This window comes from Rhyacophila brunnea, unplaced genomic scaffold, assembly GCF_057557595.1.
Source record: "Rhyacophila brunnea isolate RB1 unplaced genomic scaffold, BYU_Rbru_1.0 scaffold_13, whole genome shotgun sequence".
NCBI lineage: Eukaryota > Metazoa > Arthropoda > Insecta > Trichoptera > Rhyacophilidae > Rhyacophila > Rhyacophila brunnea.
In genome coordinates, this window is record NW_028232785.1 from 27,472,053 (window position 1) to 27,487,664 (window position 15,612).

Sequence of the window (15,612 nt, forward strand, 5' to 3'; positions counted from 1 at the left end):
TCAATGTGTCACAAATTGACTGAAGCCGCATGTTATTAAAATATGCAAAGAAAACGCCTGATTCGTTGTCATATTATTTAAAACGGAAAATGGATGTAAAGCGCGAACCAGACTATGTCGATTCCGACATAGAAACACAGCGTTGGTTTGATGTGCCTATAGAGCGTGCAATCAGCACAGACATCGCTGTCTACATAAAGAAGGAGAATGATGACGAAGACACATCTTGTATATCCGAGGTTAGTTTATCAGAAGCTAAATAATGTCAAACCGGCATTTTGTTGTAACAACACAGTAATGTCCCTAGACAAAATGCCGCCCCTGGGCAGCGCCATTATGGAGTCCCATTTTTTTTACAACATTTTTTAATATCCGTGCTCGTGTCGCTTCTGGTCACCAAGGACGTCGAAGGGCAGCGGAAGTAAAATAGACATCGCGAACCCGACAAAAAAATAAAGTCCTGTTAAACCTTTTATGCTAATTACCTAATACATTTTGTTTCCAACCAGTGAGCTGAATTTTTGAAAGGAAAGATATTTTCGTTATTAAGCAGTAATTCAGTTTAAGTAGTTATTTCTATATATACCTACCAAATGATTCTCCTCGGTTTGCCGCCCTTCAAGTAACTGCCGCCCCCAAGCGACGCCCAATCTGCCTACCCCACGGGACGTCACTGACAACATAGTTCGTAGATTATCGATAAACAATAAAGACCCCATAGAAATTAAAAGTAAATCCGGTATTTTATAGATTACAGTGTAATAATTGCCCCAAATTCTACGTTGGTAAAACTAGGATGAAACTAAATATAGTAGAATTGCAGAACACTTAGCGGCCAAAATATAGGTACGTTTGACATTGAAAATTCCTCCAAAGTTATACGGGTGATTATAAATTATTCTATCAGGAAATATTAAAAATAAATAGAGCACAGTTGTAGAGCTTACCTATCTTGAATGATCAACTTAGCTTACCTAGTAGCCCATTGTTACCTATATCCTATATTATGATGGTTTACATGCGAGACTATAAATAATGGCCAATGGTATTGATATACTTACAACATTTGTGTATGGATGCGGATGTAGGTATGTATACGTGTATTATAAATATATATATGAGGTGGGTTTTTTGTGGATTTGTTAAATTTTAAAAAATAATTTTATAAAAAATGAAAAGGTGGGTACTTATCGTGTAAGAATATTATTGAATATTAATTGTTTAACTGATCACTTTTAAAGACTGGTGGGTTTCATAAATATAATACCTTTCTCATCAGTTTAACTCCATTAATTTCCAATACGTTAGTAGTCTTCCTAGAATGAACGATTTTGTTGTACTTGTTGTTGTTGTTGACTCTTGAGTGATGTATTTTTATTGTTTTTAAGTACCTACTAATGATCTATTATTAAGTTTTGACGATTTATTATAATATGGTTATCGAGTGTATTATTATTAATAAGATATAGGGTTTTTCACTAACACTTCAACTATTCATAATTTGTTTTGTATTGTTTATTGTGACCCTTGACTTGATAGGTAGGTAATGGAGTTTTTACCTACTTTATTGTAATGATTATAAAGTTAGATTTAATAGTATTCGTGGTCTGTGTTTATTTTCCTTTTGGTGAGTGTACACATTGCTTAAAGATGCCGAAAGACAAAACCCGGGTCGCCAAAAATGATTCAAATGGAATAATACAAAACTTAAATCCATTATAATTTAAAATTAAATTCCATCAAGTACCATCGGTCGTTCATAATTATTAATATGCCATACAAGTTGTTTAGAAATGTAAAATATAATTTTATAAATATTGACTCTCGATTATTAAATTTAAACACAGATATGAACAATCAGTTTGTTGTTTGTTTTCAGAACCCTCCTGTTGACCAAGCCAATATAAAATCCGAGAATGATCTGCACATAGTTGACATCAAAGAAGAATTCGTCGAAGACACACTTCGCCCATTTAGTTATGTTGAGGATCATATTGCTGGATGCTCTTATACAATGACTCTGGCATGTTTTATCTATTAATTTCATTTATTTTAAATCAGTGGTGCTCATGTGCGGCCACCAGCGCTTTACAAAAAAATATTTCAAAAATTTATTTAAGTAAGTACTTATAAGGAAAGTATATAAAATTGGTTGAAACTTATCTTAAATTAGTTTCCACGCTCAAATGATAACTTTGCCTTTTCAGATGATGACAAATGAAAATTTCAGAGGACTAAACGAGATTAACATCATTTTCAGTGGCGGCTCTCGTGGTGTAGTACGTAAGGCGCTAGCCTTCCACCCAAGAGTTCTGGGTTCGATTCCCAGTCAGGACACAATATTTATGTATTTTTCTCAAAGCAAGGGTGTTTGTGATTGTTCAAAATTACTAACAACCACCTTGTACGAAAAAGCAAGGACATGGTTATTAATAATTCAAAAAAAAAAACATCATTTTCAGTAGGTATTTCATTTAATAAACTGGGCAACGATAATATGCGTTATTGGAAATGAGTCATGATCAAGTACTTAAAAACCATTTTAATAATATCACGGTTGAAAAGTTTTTGTCGAAGTTATACGTTGACCAAGAATTCAAATCAATTTTAAGAATTGGCAACAATTGCTTTATTAATATTGTTTTTCCTACTACTGTATGCTGTAAAAGATCATTCAGTGTAATGCACTTCATAAATAACAAATATCGAAGCCAGTTGACAGATGTAAACTTAGAAGCAGCCATACGGCTCGCATTGGAAAAAAGGAGTATTGAGGAATTTCCATTTGCAATATTTTAAAATTAATAGATATGTAGGTAATAAAATGTCAAAATGCTTTTATTAAATGGACTTGTCTATAAATAAATTTATACATTTTTTTGTGTTCCAATTAATGGGGAGCACCTCAATCACCTGCGCTTTGCAGATGATATTGTTATACTTTCACAAGACCCGAAAGACCTCCAAGGTAGAATGCAAGATCTCGTGGATGTCAGTCAAACGGTCGGCCTAAAGATAAACCTCTCAAAGACAAAAGTGATGAGGAACTGTTTTTCGGACCCTGCGATTATCTGTATTAAGGGCCCGCTGAAGAGCCCGCCGTTCAAATATAATTTAGTATAAAAAGGACCTCGGCGTCGTAACTACGTCAATTTAAATCGATCTTTTCGCAAAAATCACTAATCATCGGAGATTTTATTTCAAGAAATATTATTATTATTACTGATAATTTCTGCCGCGCGGAGAATTATTATTATTTTATGAACACCTGCTAGATGAAGCCGATCAGAAAACAGGGCTGTCAAAATAATATTAAGCATTCATATTTTTTAAATGTTAATTTCATCATGGTTTTTAATCAAACCTGTGCAAGTACGTACTGATAACTTGGGTGGATTTTGTAGCAAACATACTATTGATATATATACGGGTATATTATTATTATAACCCAATTCAAATTGAACATAGGTTGATACTCAAATACTATTATAGTATGTTTATGATTTCGAGAAAATAATACGATGGTATAATTAATCCATATCAATTATTTGAAAACATTACATTCGCACTTTGCACAAAATTACAAACACAATCGAAGTTTGCCGCACACGTACAGACCACGTGATATTTGTTTACGCAAAATCGTCGCTTTTCAAAATGGCGAATTTGATTACCAGATTTTACTGCGATGAATCAGTATGTTCCTTTTTGTCTTTTTTTATTCGTAGGTTTGTTTACTATGTACACCGAGAAATTTCCATTTATAAACTCGGAAACGATTTTTACAGAAGAGTTTTGGAATATAATGCAACCAAAACTGGAAAAAATTCTATCATGGGTGTTGACTTCCTGAATTAGCTAACCCCAGGTCCATGCCACTACGTGAACCACACTGGATATTAAGCCATTTCCACACTGGCAACAAGTTGCTGGCAACCTCATTAAATTTTACGATACTTACCATAATTGCTTAAGAAATTTTACAATAATTATCGTAAAATCTAACGAGGTTGCCAGCAAATTAACTTGTTGCCAGTGTGGACCCGGCATTAGATGCACAAAACTTAAATAATATATATTATAAATAAAAATTTAAAATTATAAATATATATTATGATTTATGTCTTCGACAGCCCTGATGAAATGAATGTGAAATATGAGTCGGATCAGTCACAGAGCAAATTTATTAACACAAACAACTTTGACACGACCTTTTTATATTAACTAGTAGACCAGATATTATGGACCACATGTTAAAAAATCATATTTTCAATTCTCAAGGCCAATTCTGTAGAACGTCCTCTTAATGGCACCCAACTCGAGCAAGTCAGCAGCTACGTCTATCTCGGACAGCAAGTGTCCATAGACGGAAGCATGCACGATGAAATTGCTCGAAGAACAAAGCTGGGATGGAGTGCTTTCGGACGTCTGAATAGTATCAAAAGTGACCTACCATTGTGTCTTAAGCATACGGTGTTCGACTAATGTGTGCTACCCGTGCTCACGTATGTCTGCGAGATGTGGACCCTCAACACGAGAGATGTCCAAAGACTAAGAGTCGCATAGCGAGGCATGGAGAGGTGTATGTTGGGCATCACGCGAAAGGACCGTAAGAGAAACGAATGGGTTAGGAAGCAGACAGTAGTACGTGATGTAATAGACGTTGCCAAACAGCTGAAATAAAGATGGGCGGGGAACATTGCTCGCCGAAAGGACGGTCGCTGGAGAAATGCCGTCATCCAGTTGTACCCAAGAGGCACAAAACGGCCACAGGGTCGCCTTAAAAGCCGCTGGATTGACGAACTGGTAAAGTTCGGCGGAAATAAGTGGCAGCGAACGACACAGGATCGAGAGAGTTGGAAAAAGCTTGGGGAGGCATTCATCCAGCAGATTGCCTCCTGATTAGCGGAATTTAAGTACCTCAGTTGAAACGGACATAATATAAGAAATAATTCGTATGAATCATAGACGGATCGATATCTTAGACGCCAAAGCACTCATACGGAAAGTGAAAGACGTCAGTTTGAGTCCTTCTCGGTCCAACTTTTTTAATAGAATTGTTTCTTTGAACTATGTATGTGTCTGAGGTTTTTCAAATGTGTTATTTCATTAACAATATCGTTAATTCATCTTCCATCATTAACATTCGTGGATCATCTTTCAGAAAGTCACAACTTTTGTATTTATAAAAATACAATTCTCTGACCATTTTTGTTGTTATAATCACTATATCGCATGGTTTAAAGATTATGGTTGAGCTTTTTAAGTGGACTGTAATTATTTTGTGGGAAGATGAGGAGGTCGGAACTAGAGGTGGGGGCGATGGAACAGAATGCCAGACACTGACCTTTGTGATGATGTATGATAGCTCCGTGGTCTGGTTTCAACTTTCGCTCGCGCGGTTTTGTTGTTTTGGGTCACCCGGTTTGTACACTTACGCACTTTGTGACACAGTTGTATGTATTATATATGAGGGTGTATGAATGATGATGATAGATTCTGAATGAGTCTGTATCTATTGAGTCAATCACTTAAGCGACGGAAAGCTATTTGAAGCCCGCTCACGCCCGCTATCGAGATGCAACTGAATGTTTTTTGTAACACCGTCTCTCATAACTTATTGTAATTGCTTATTGATTGTCTGGTGACAATAACACTGGGGATTAGGAGGTGGATGAGGAGATAAGGAGTGAAATGGGAACATAAATAACCCAACCAGAATCAGATAAATAGCGTTTTTTTCTTGATTATAATAATATAGTTAAATCAATAAATACTCAACAACCCTTAATACAGAAGTATTGGGTCTTGCTGAGATTTTGGAAATTCTACATAATATTACACGACCATACAAACCACATTACCATGTGGTCATAATTAAGGTTTTCCACTCAACTGAGTTCATACAACTATCATACATTTTTTATATGTAGATATAATTATCTAATACCGTTATATTAAGCATTGTTAGGTTTAGAATTCTTGCCCTTCATGGTAATTACGAACATAATTAATTAGCGAGAAGCGTGCCGAATGCTTTCTCACTCGTACTCATGGTTCGTTTTTGTTCAAAGCACGCCTTAACCCAAATTAATTAAAATATATACTTTTTTTTCATTTATTTTGTTAACTGTCAATTCATGGTGGAACTGCATTGTATTATTTAATTTAATAAAACGCAATTTTTTTTGTAGTACTTATTCCACTTTTAATCAATAAATTAGGACCAGTTTCGTCTGCCTGAGTCCGCCCGTGCGTTTTATTAAATAAACAACAATAAAATATATATAACAATATATTATTCAACATGCGCCTTACAATGTCAGTTCAAAATATTTCTCAACTGCAAAAAAAGTCAAGGAGAAGAACATATTTTATCTCCATCGGTAACAAAATTAATTGAAATTACGAAGTAAAAAATGAACATACATGAGTTTTGCTATATTATGTTTTAACATATTTATGTATTTTTTAGGTTTCTGTCCAACAACATTCCACCGGAAGTCACAATAATTTAGATGGTACTCCACAATCACAAACCGTTGATGTCCATGGTCAGATTAAGCCTACATATACAACAATCGGTGAACAAGGCATCAATCATGATTTCTTAATACAGACTTCTGCAAAAGCATTATATATCAAGCCCAAACCTGTTAAAATTCATAAATGCAATATATGTACTTATACAAGCAACTCATCACAACACTTAAAAACACATAAAATGACACATACCGGTGAAAAACCATTTAAGTGCGAAGAATGCTCATATGCATGCTCACAATATTCTAGTTTAAAACGACATGAAATAACTCATACTGACGAAAAAGCATTTAAATGCAATGATTGTGCTTACACAAGCAGAACTCTTCGAACATTGAAAAGACATAAAATGACGCACAGTGGTGAGAAACCACATAAATGTGGCTTTTGTTCATTCACAGCAAGATCGTCTCAAACATTAAACGCACATAAACTGACACATACAGGTGAAAAACCATTTAACTGCGATATATGTACATATAAAAGCAGAACGCACCAAAACTTAAAAAGGCATAAAATGACACACACTGGCGCAAAACCGTATAAATGCAATGTCTGCTCGTATACGTGCTCGCTCTCCCATAGTCTGAAAAAACATAAAATGACGCATACTGATGAAAAGCCATATAAGTGCAATGTGTGTTTGCATACATGTAGAACGACTCAACACTTAAAAAGGCATAAAATGACACATAATGGTAGAAAACCGAAATGAATACATTTGCTTATTCACTCTTACACACCTCATACTAAAATTCTCTAAAGAACACGTACAATGACATAGCTACTTATTAAATAAATTAATAAGTAGTAATGCCCTTGGGTTGGTACCTTAATATATCTTAATATAAGTAATATTTGTCGTTTACCAGAGCTTCAAAAGTGTTTTTTTTCCAATACTCGATGCATGGCAGAGTTCTTTAACGAATATCATCTGTAAGAGATCTTGGCATTACGTTTGAGAGTAAACTGACATTTATTAGCCATATAGTTACCATTTGTAACAAGGCGCTTTAAATGTTGGACTTCGTCATACGTACTACCCGGGTCTTTTCGGATGTTACGGTATTAAAACTTTTATTTAATTCTTTAGTTCGAAGCAGACTTGAGAGTGGGTCTATTGTTTGGGCACCGCATCAGTTGAAGTATGGCCTTATGGTGGAGAGGGTTCAGAAGAAATTCTTGAGACTCTTACTTGAGGTTGTATGGATACCATCCGTGACTTTATCCAACTGACTTTCTCTTAGGCATGCTTACATACTGCAGTCTGCAATTTAGAAGAAATCTTTATTTTGCTACCTACGTATTTTTTTCGACTTATACGAGGTATAAATGAGAACTCTGCCATTCTGGGCATTGTTGACCTTTGTGTCCCTGATAACTCTCTTAGAAATAGAGAGCATCAGTCATTTATTCTCCTAAGGTGCAGAACCAACCTGCCACTGGTAATTCCAATTGGGAAGGCGATAACTATGTTCAAAAAAATTGCTTCGGGTGTTGATATATTCCACCTACGTGAGGATGAGTATAGGTGGACGTTGTTTTATAAGTTCTTAAAATAGAGTCTGTTTAACTCATCCGGTGTACTTCCTTGTACCTATCTAATTTATATTTTTTGTATTTACACATTTCTACTGTTTAATATCTTACTATCTATCTCAATTTTTATGTATTACTGTTTTATATTTATTTGTTTCTAAATGTCATGTTGTGAACGTCTTAAACTTATAATTTGTAATGCCCACAATGTGTTAAAAATAAATAAATTGAATTGAATTGAATATATTTTAAGGTAAAGGTGAGAAAATTATAAAAAAAATCACATTCCAATATAAGAAGCGATTTCAGTAGCGATTGCAGTAACAAATCCTTAATTGTGAACGACACAGATTACAGCTGCGAATTGTGGATATCTTTGAGGATGTCGTCGAATTGAAACGTGCCAACAGAATTGGGGTAAGGACCTGATCGGCGCATCCTCGTCTAGAGAAGAGAAGAAGCGATATGACAGCGAGTCGCAGTCAAGGCCACGGAAAAATCATATAGAAATAAAAAAAACTATCCAACATTAAAAAAAAAACAATGCTGTTATAATAAAGTTTGTTTTATTAGGTAGGTACATAGAGTCTGTCTTATATAAGCTGGCGTGCTGATTAAAAAGGCCAATAGTTAAAATTTGTCGCAATCAGTATGTCACCTCGTAGCATAAAGGATAATGCGCAGACGGGGCAACCCAAGAGATCCTGGTTCGATTCCAGCCGAGTGGCTTACTTTTTTCAAAAAGAATTTTTCTCAGAAGTATTTTTCAAAATTATGTATATTCAATAATTAGAATGGTACATTCTTAAAACTTGTGAATTATTCTTCGAATAAAAGAAATAGTATCGTATTATATTAGATATTGATTAATCAAAATTATTTGTTTTGTGATATTGTATTGAATGTGTCATTGTAGGTGTTAATTGCTTTCTATTTCTGTTTTATGTTAATAATTAAGAATATTTGGATTTAGTGTCCTTTAATGAGATATGAAATATTAAAATGCAATTTGTTATTAAAGCTGCCTGTTCTGTTGAATAATCTATTGTTGGAAAATGTCACGAGGCCGACGAAACCGGTTCAGATAATAAACAAAAGTGAAATAAGTAACTACCTACGATAAAAAATGCGTTTTCTGAAATTAAATTTACAAAGCTTTTTGTTATTTATATGTTTTATTTTATTGATTGTCGTTTCACAAAACGCAAAGATTATCTGCCAATTTTACGAAAATGGATTTTGAAAGTCGAGTAAATAGGTAGATACATAATCTACATTCAAAAATTCTGGAAAAAAGCGATCATACCTATAAGTCACGGTTCCCTGTGTGAGATAATAATATTATAATGGACACAAAATCTTACATGGCTATTAAGCGCGAGCCAAATTGGGGTGCATGTAATGGTGCATGACGCCTATTGTCACGGAATGCTACAAAGGGCAAACTCATTACTCAACAGAGCCAAATACCAACAGTACATTTATTTATGTCTTAATTAAACTATAGGTAAGTACCTACACTGAATACAGTGACGTTTCCACACAGGTGCATTGGAGTAATTCCGACAGGAATTTCTATGAGATGACTAGAGGTTATACATTTCGGGTAATTATTCAAAGTGTTTTATATTTACTGCCATTATTGTTTTACCTCTGTGTATGATAAATATATATTAGATTCTTGAATATATAGTTGGGTTCTTTAAATTGAGAATTTGAAATATTGAGTCATTTTTTTTTTGGCATTGGGGAAATTACGAATTATCTTGGGGTAATTCCGAAATTATTTAAAAGTTGATTTTATTGCACTTTGGCCGAAGGTTTACCTTTCTTTTTCGACCGTAATTACTCCTAACACAAAATATCAATAATTTTGTTAATAGTATCCATAATCCCTAACTTTTGATACTATTAGATCGGAATTACCCCAAAAAAAGTTAGTTAGTTAAGTACTTAGGATTATAGGGATTGTGGAACGGGATGGAGCAGAGCAGGTTTATTCCCGGTTATCACTACCAGTTTTGTTCCCACCGGTGACAAATAATGAGAAAAAATATCCCAATATGACACAAGTACCTACCACCTTAAATCAATAAAATAAAGTCGAGGAAAATCAAAAAAAGTGATAATTTTAAAAATCAATTTTTATCTGAGTCTACAGTCTTATTTGACTACCTTGATAGAACAATATTTTTATTATAAAGATATCTTTTGTTTACTTACTGCTTTTTGAATAGCAAAATAAACTTTCTTCATACCCATGCAATTAAATTAGTCAACATTAAAAATGTTAAATCAAAGTCGGAACTTGTCTTTTTAATCATTTTCGTCTACTTTTATGGCATAAACTTATAATTTATTCCTGCTAGCATACCTAAAACTAAAATGCGGGTTACACTGTTAAAAAAATATAACAGAATTGCTTAAGACACTGAAAGCCTCACATATACATAATAATAATTTATCGGTTTGGTGCATCAGTCAAAATAAATTCTATCTTTATCATTACATAATTAAGTAATATTCTTTTTCATCAGCACTTTTTTTTGTAAATCTACTTCTTCACTATTAATGACTCTGGAACGTTGTCACTATCTTTTCTTTTGGTCGTAATAAAGGTTAGCTGCTGCTGTGGTCTCTTAGTTTTTAAGAAGTTGATAAAGAAGTATGTTTTCTCATGTGTTATTATTTTTTCTATGAACCCAATATACCTAGTATCTTCATTTTTTCTGATTGAATATCTGACAACCACTGAATCATTTAATTTGTAATTTTCCTTCATGGCAGGGTCTTTTTCTTGAGTTTTGTATACTATATCTTTATTTTTCAGTTTAAGTACCAGTTGTTCATCTCTGTCTTTTTCTTTTGAGTCTTCTCCAGTTGTCATATTTTTTCCTTTTATAAAAAAATCAACGTTGTCTCTGTCATCTCTTTCAATGTGTCTTTTCTCTTCGTTTTTTTGTTTGTTTTATCCGCTTGATTTTCTTTACCTTTACTTTTTTTCCCAACACCTTTACTTTAAGTACAGAGAGAATTTTATTTGAATCGTTGTTGGTGAGTATCTTTTCGTCAGTTAAACTTTCGCCATGTTTCACATCTTTAGTTTTTTTGTGACCTTGGTTCTTCCTTGTGTATTTTAAAATCATCTTCAGAGTATTCATCCATCAATTCTTCAAAATCAAGTTAATCTATAATATCAGAATCGCTATATTCGCTCATGATGTCGGATACACTAGTTATGCTGTTAAGTGAAGGCTGGCGTTACCGCACTTACCCAAGATTATAATAGGACGTGCGGTAGCTTCTTATTAGGACGACGCTAAATTTACTTACTTAAATATAATTTAATTAATTAGTTTATTATGTACATCTAAATTATATATAATTTAAGTTTCTTTACAGATTGAGAATCACTGCCAATTACTATGAAAAAGTTAAGTGGGCTATTGCGGAATGAATATATATATCGGAATAACCCCAAAGGGGTATTTCCGTAAAAAAAATAAAAACACAGCTAGGACGTTGTGTTTCTCTCACAAATTCGTAAAAAACGATAATCTATCGTAAAAGCAATCACTTATTCAAATAACTTACCAGAATTCCGAGATATGTAAGTTGCGGTAATTACGAATCAGCAAAAATGGCGCGAAAAACACTTCTCCGAAAAAAACTTGATGGTATGCACGCATTGTTGACACTAGTGACTAGCGACGACTGACGAGGCGAGCACAATGAATATGGCGTCTAGACTAAATGTTGCCAAAAGGAAAATATCGCTTCGATTGGTAGAATTTTTGAACTTTCGGAATATACCCATATTCGGAATTACCCCAATGCACCTTATTTACTTATAATTCTAATATTATTCGCAAATCTGCACGTGTTATTGCTGGCCATCAAGGACATGACGTCCAAGATACAGAAGAAAACTAAACATCGCGAAACCGACAAAAAAGTACAGTCCTGTTAAACCTTGTATGTTAATTCTTAATACATTTTGTTTCCAACCAGTGAGCTGATTTTTTTATTCGAATGATATTTTTGTTATTAGGTACTAAGCTTAGGTACCTATTTCTATATAATATACTTAATACATGATTCTCCTCGATTTGCCGCCCTTCAAGAAACTGCCGCCTCCAAGCGACGCTCAATCTGCCTACCCCCACGGGACGTCACTGACTGAATAAAAGTTGATAAGTATCTTACTAATTATCTTACTTATTGATAAAAATTAAATGGTTGGTATCTAAGGTATCTATAAACTGAAATCATGACAATGACTGACAAACACTTAGGTGATGTGAACAATAGTCTTGCATCTCTTTGAGAAGTTTGGGTAAGTCAGGTTGTATGTTGTTGTTTTTAAAAAGACGACTTCCCAATTTACTCTGGCTAAAGTTCATGCTTGAAAAAGATTGTTCGCATAAATGCCGTTTAGGGAAAAACAGCAAAAGTTTTTAAACTGATCATATTATGTCCATATTATTGTACCTTGTTATGCAGAAGATTTACGTACTCACTCTGCATTTAAACTAAAAAATCGTTTAATTGGCGATGTTTAAGAAAATTAGCTATAATTATTCGTGGGTCGGGATGTGAAGTCAGATAAGTCACAAATTGTCATTTTGAGATATAGCAAAAACAAAATTCAAAAAATTCCCTACATTCCCCTTATAGTTATGTTTTTTTATGAGTAGCAAATCAAAGTAAGTACATGTAATTGGCTTTCAATTAAATGTCATAGAAGTATTCTAACTATTTTGTTTCATTAAAACTTAATTGGTTTAAAAAAGGGATTTGACTTATCCAAAGAGATTGGACTTATCTGGATTTGCACAAATAATGATTGACTTACCTACCTTACTACGCATGAATAATATTATTATGTTTCCATAGTAAATCCGACTATTATTAGCAATAAAACACACATTTTATACATAAATCTTATTGGTTTATTGAGCAAAATATATAAAATTAAAATCAGCATTTTTATAACTTTTTTTTAAAACTTTTAAAATTTCACTATTCCCGGTTCATGTTTATTGAATTGAAGCCACTTAACATCTCTCCAAACAAACTTATTCCCATCTGTGTCTATTTTTCTAAGTTGCAAAGGTCCTTCTAATCGATCCGAGTAGTTAAAAAAATCTGCACGAGTCATTTCAGTGACTTTAAAAAGATTTTTTTTTGCAGCCTCGCACATTAATTTCGCCCAATCATGAGGTTGTTCGATCATTCCACCAAATGTCTTTTTCTTCTTCTAAATTATGCGATGGTCACTATCGCACTCCATATTATGTGTGTGGCCAGAGACTAGAAATTTGTGATCAATTTTGTTTAAAGTCTCAGAATGTTTCACTGCTATCATGTATCCCCTCGGTTAAGTATTTGAACAGGCATGAAGCGATATCGTTAGCTCGTTAGCTACTCTATCAGCAAGAGCCTCATGCCATATCAAAAGTGATACATTCAATTTCTCTATTTTCTTTAGCCAAAATAATATCACGTTTAAGATAACGTTGAGCCTTTTCTGCTAAGGCAAGCTGCGTATCATGCTTTGCTTTAAGATCTATCCTTTTATCTTGGTCCATTTCATTCACAACTTGAATTTTGAGTTTGTCGCATAGATTACAAGTAACTTGTCCTCCTCAGATTAAGCGAAGTGTAAAAAATTCTTTTAAATGAAGCAACACTTATCTACTGCGTTTTCTTTTTCCTCGTCTTTATATAGTTCAAATAACTTTGCCAAAGTAATTTCCGGAGGTAAAAACTTTGCCTCGGTAGATTCTCTACAGTAATGCGATTGATATACAGGAATCTGTTTTATAAATTTTATAACGGACTGCGTTGCTGTAAGTGGCAGTTTATTAAATCCTCCCTGGTTGATTCCTCGCTGATCTTTGAGCGGACCAAGTGAAGAACATTTTGTAAGGTACGTGTGAACTGTGCCAGCAGAAATTTGTAATGTCTGACAAAACATCGGACGACAGACTACAGACGAACCCAGTGTGTATGTTCGCGTTTGAATTTTTAGATATTGATCGTGCCATTTCAACAATGCGTCGTCCTCGGCTATCTATTTTTATAAGACTACAATAAAGTACACTTTCTTGTAGACGAGCACAAATATCTGAAGATATCTATTAAAAAATAACAATAGCGACAAAACGTAACACAACCGTCGCTAAAAAACTTTGACGCGAATGACAATGCTTTATTGGCGGGAGCGCAACTGTCAAATTAGGTACCTACATAGAAATTACGTGTATAATGACGTGACCATGTAGAGAATCACGGGTCTGCAGTATGCGTTTATGCCGCCTAGCTAGGCTTCAACAGATTGCGTTTTATGTTGTATTTGAAACTGATTGAAATGCAGTAAGCGATCAACTATCTTTGGTTGTTTTCTGTGTAACATGTGTTTCAATATATTCTATCAACAATACTAATGCTGAAAATAGACAATAGGCTTGGTCATTTTATGCAGATTTAATAAAATGAATATTTGCTTATAAAATTTAATGTAGAATATGATCAACTGACTTTAACTGTTTTATGCAGAATTCAAAATCATCCATATTTTATCGTAATAGTAACTAGAGTGGTGTGATTGTTTTCTGCTGATCACACAAGTGTCCGACTTGTATGATCAGCAGAATATTTCTATAGTACTTTATTTCAAGAATAATTTTTTTGCGGCTTGAAAATTTTCAGCAGAACGTAGAGAAAACCTTCTCGCATCTGATCTATATCATAACTCATTTATTTTATTTTTTGTGGACTGGCTACTTTCTGCATAACTACGTCCACATAGCAATATCCCTGGTAATTATCAAATCCATGCACTGTCAAATAATTTAACATCCATAGCTGTCGTTTGTAAAAGGCCGGGGAAATTTCAACAGCTGGTGTGTGCAGACATTGCTGCATGTCAAATGTTACAATTTGGCAAGAGGGATCTTGCAAGCTGTACTCTTTATCACAACTCTTAGCTGAATATGCAGTCAGCTTCGTCATGATGCTCTTTCAATTCCTCACATTTCTTCTTCTTTTTTTTTTGGCCAAACAAACATTTTATGATTTTACTTATTTATTCATCATGGTTTTACTTATTTATTAACAAATAAAAATTTACATACTATTGTCCGGCAACTTCATCTTGGCTACGTGGCAAAACTGTGAACTACAATCGAACTTCCGGTTTCAAATAAGGAACGCCCCCAAATTATTCATTACATTTTTGATAGTCGTATTGGAGGCATCTATCTATTTACGTAATTTGAAGCTTTTATATTCAAAAGATGTCTAAAACAAGACGAAGTGATGTTCGAAATATTATTAGTAAACTTTTGATGTATTGTGAAAGAAGAAAAAGAGTTGCATTTAAAAGGCGAGCCTATACAATACTTAATCAAGCCCATATCACGGGTGGTGGCTATGTCAGGTATGTCAAAATTCATTGTTGTAATACTAGAAATATTTTCCCAAATACTGGGAATTATGTGTGTTTATTATATAGTTGTGTGTATC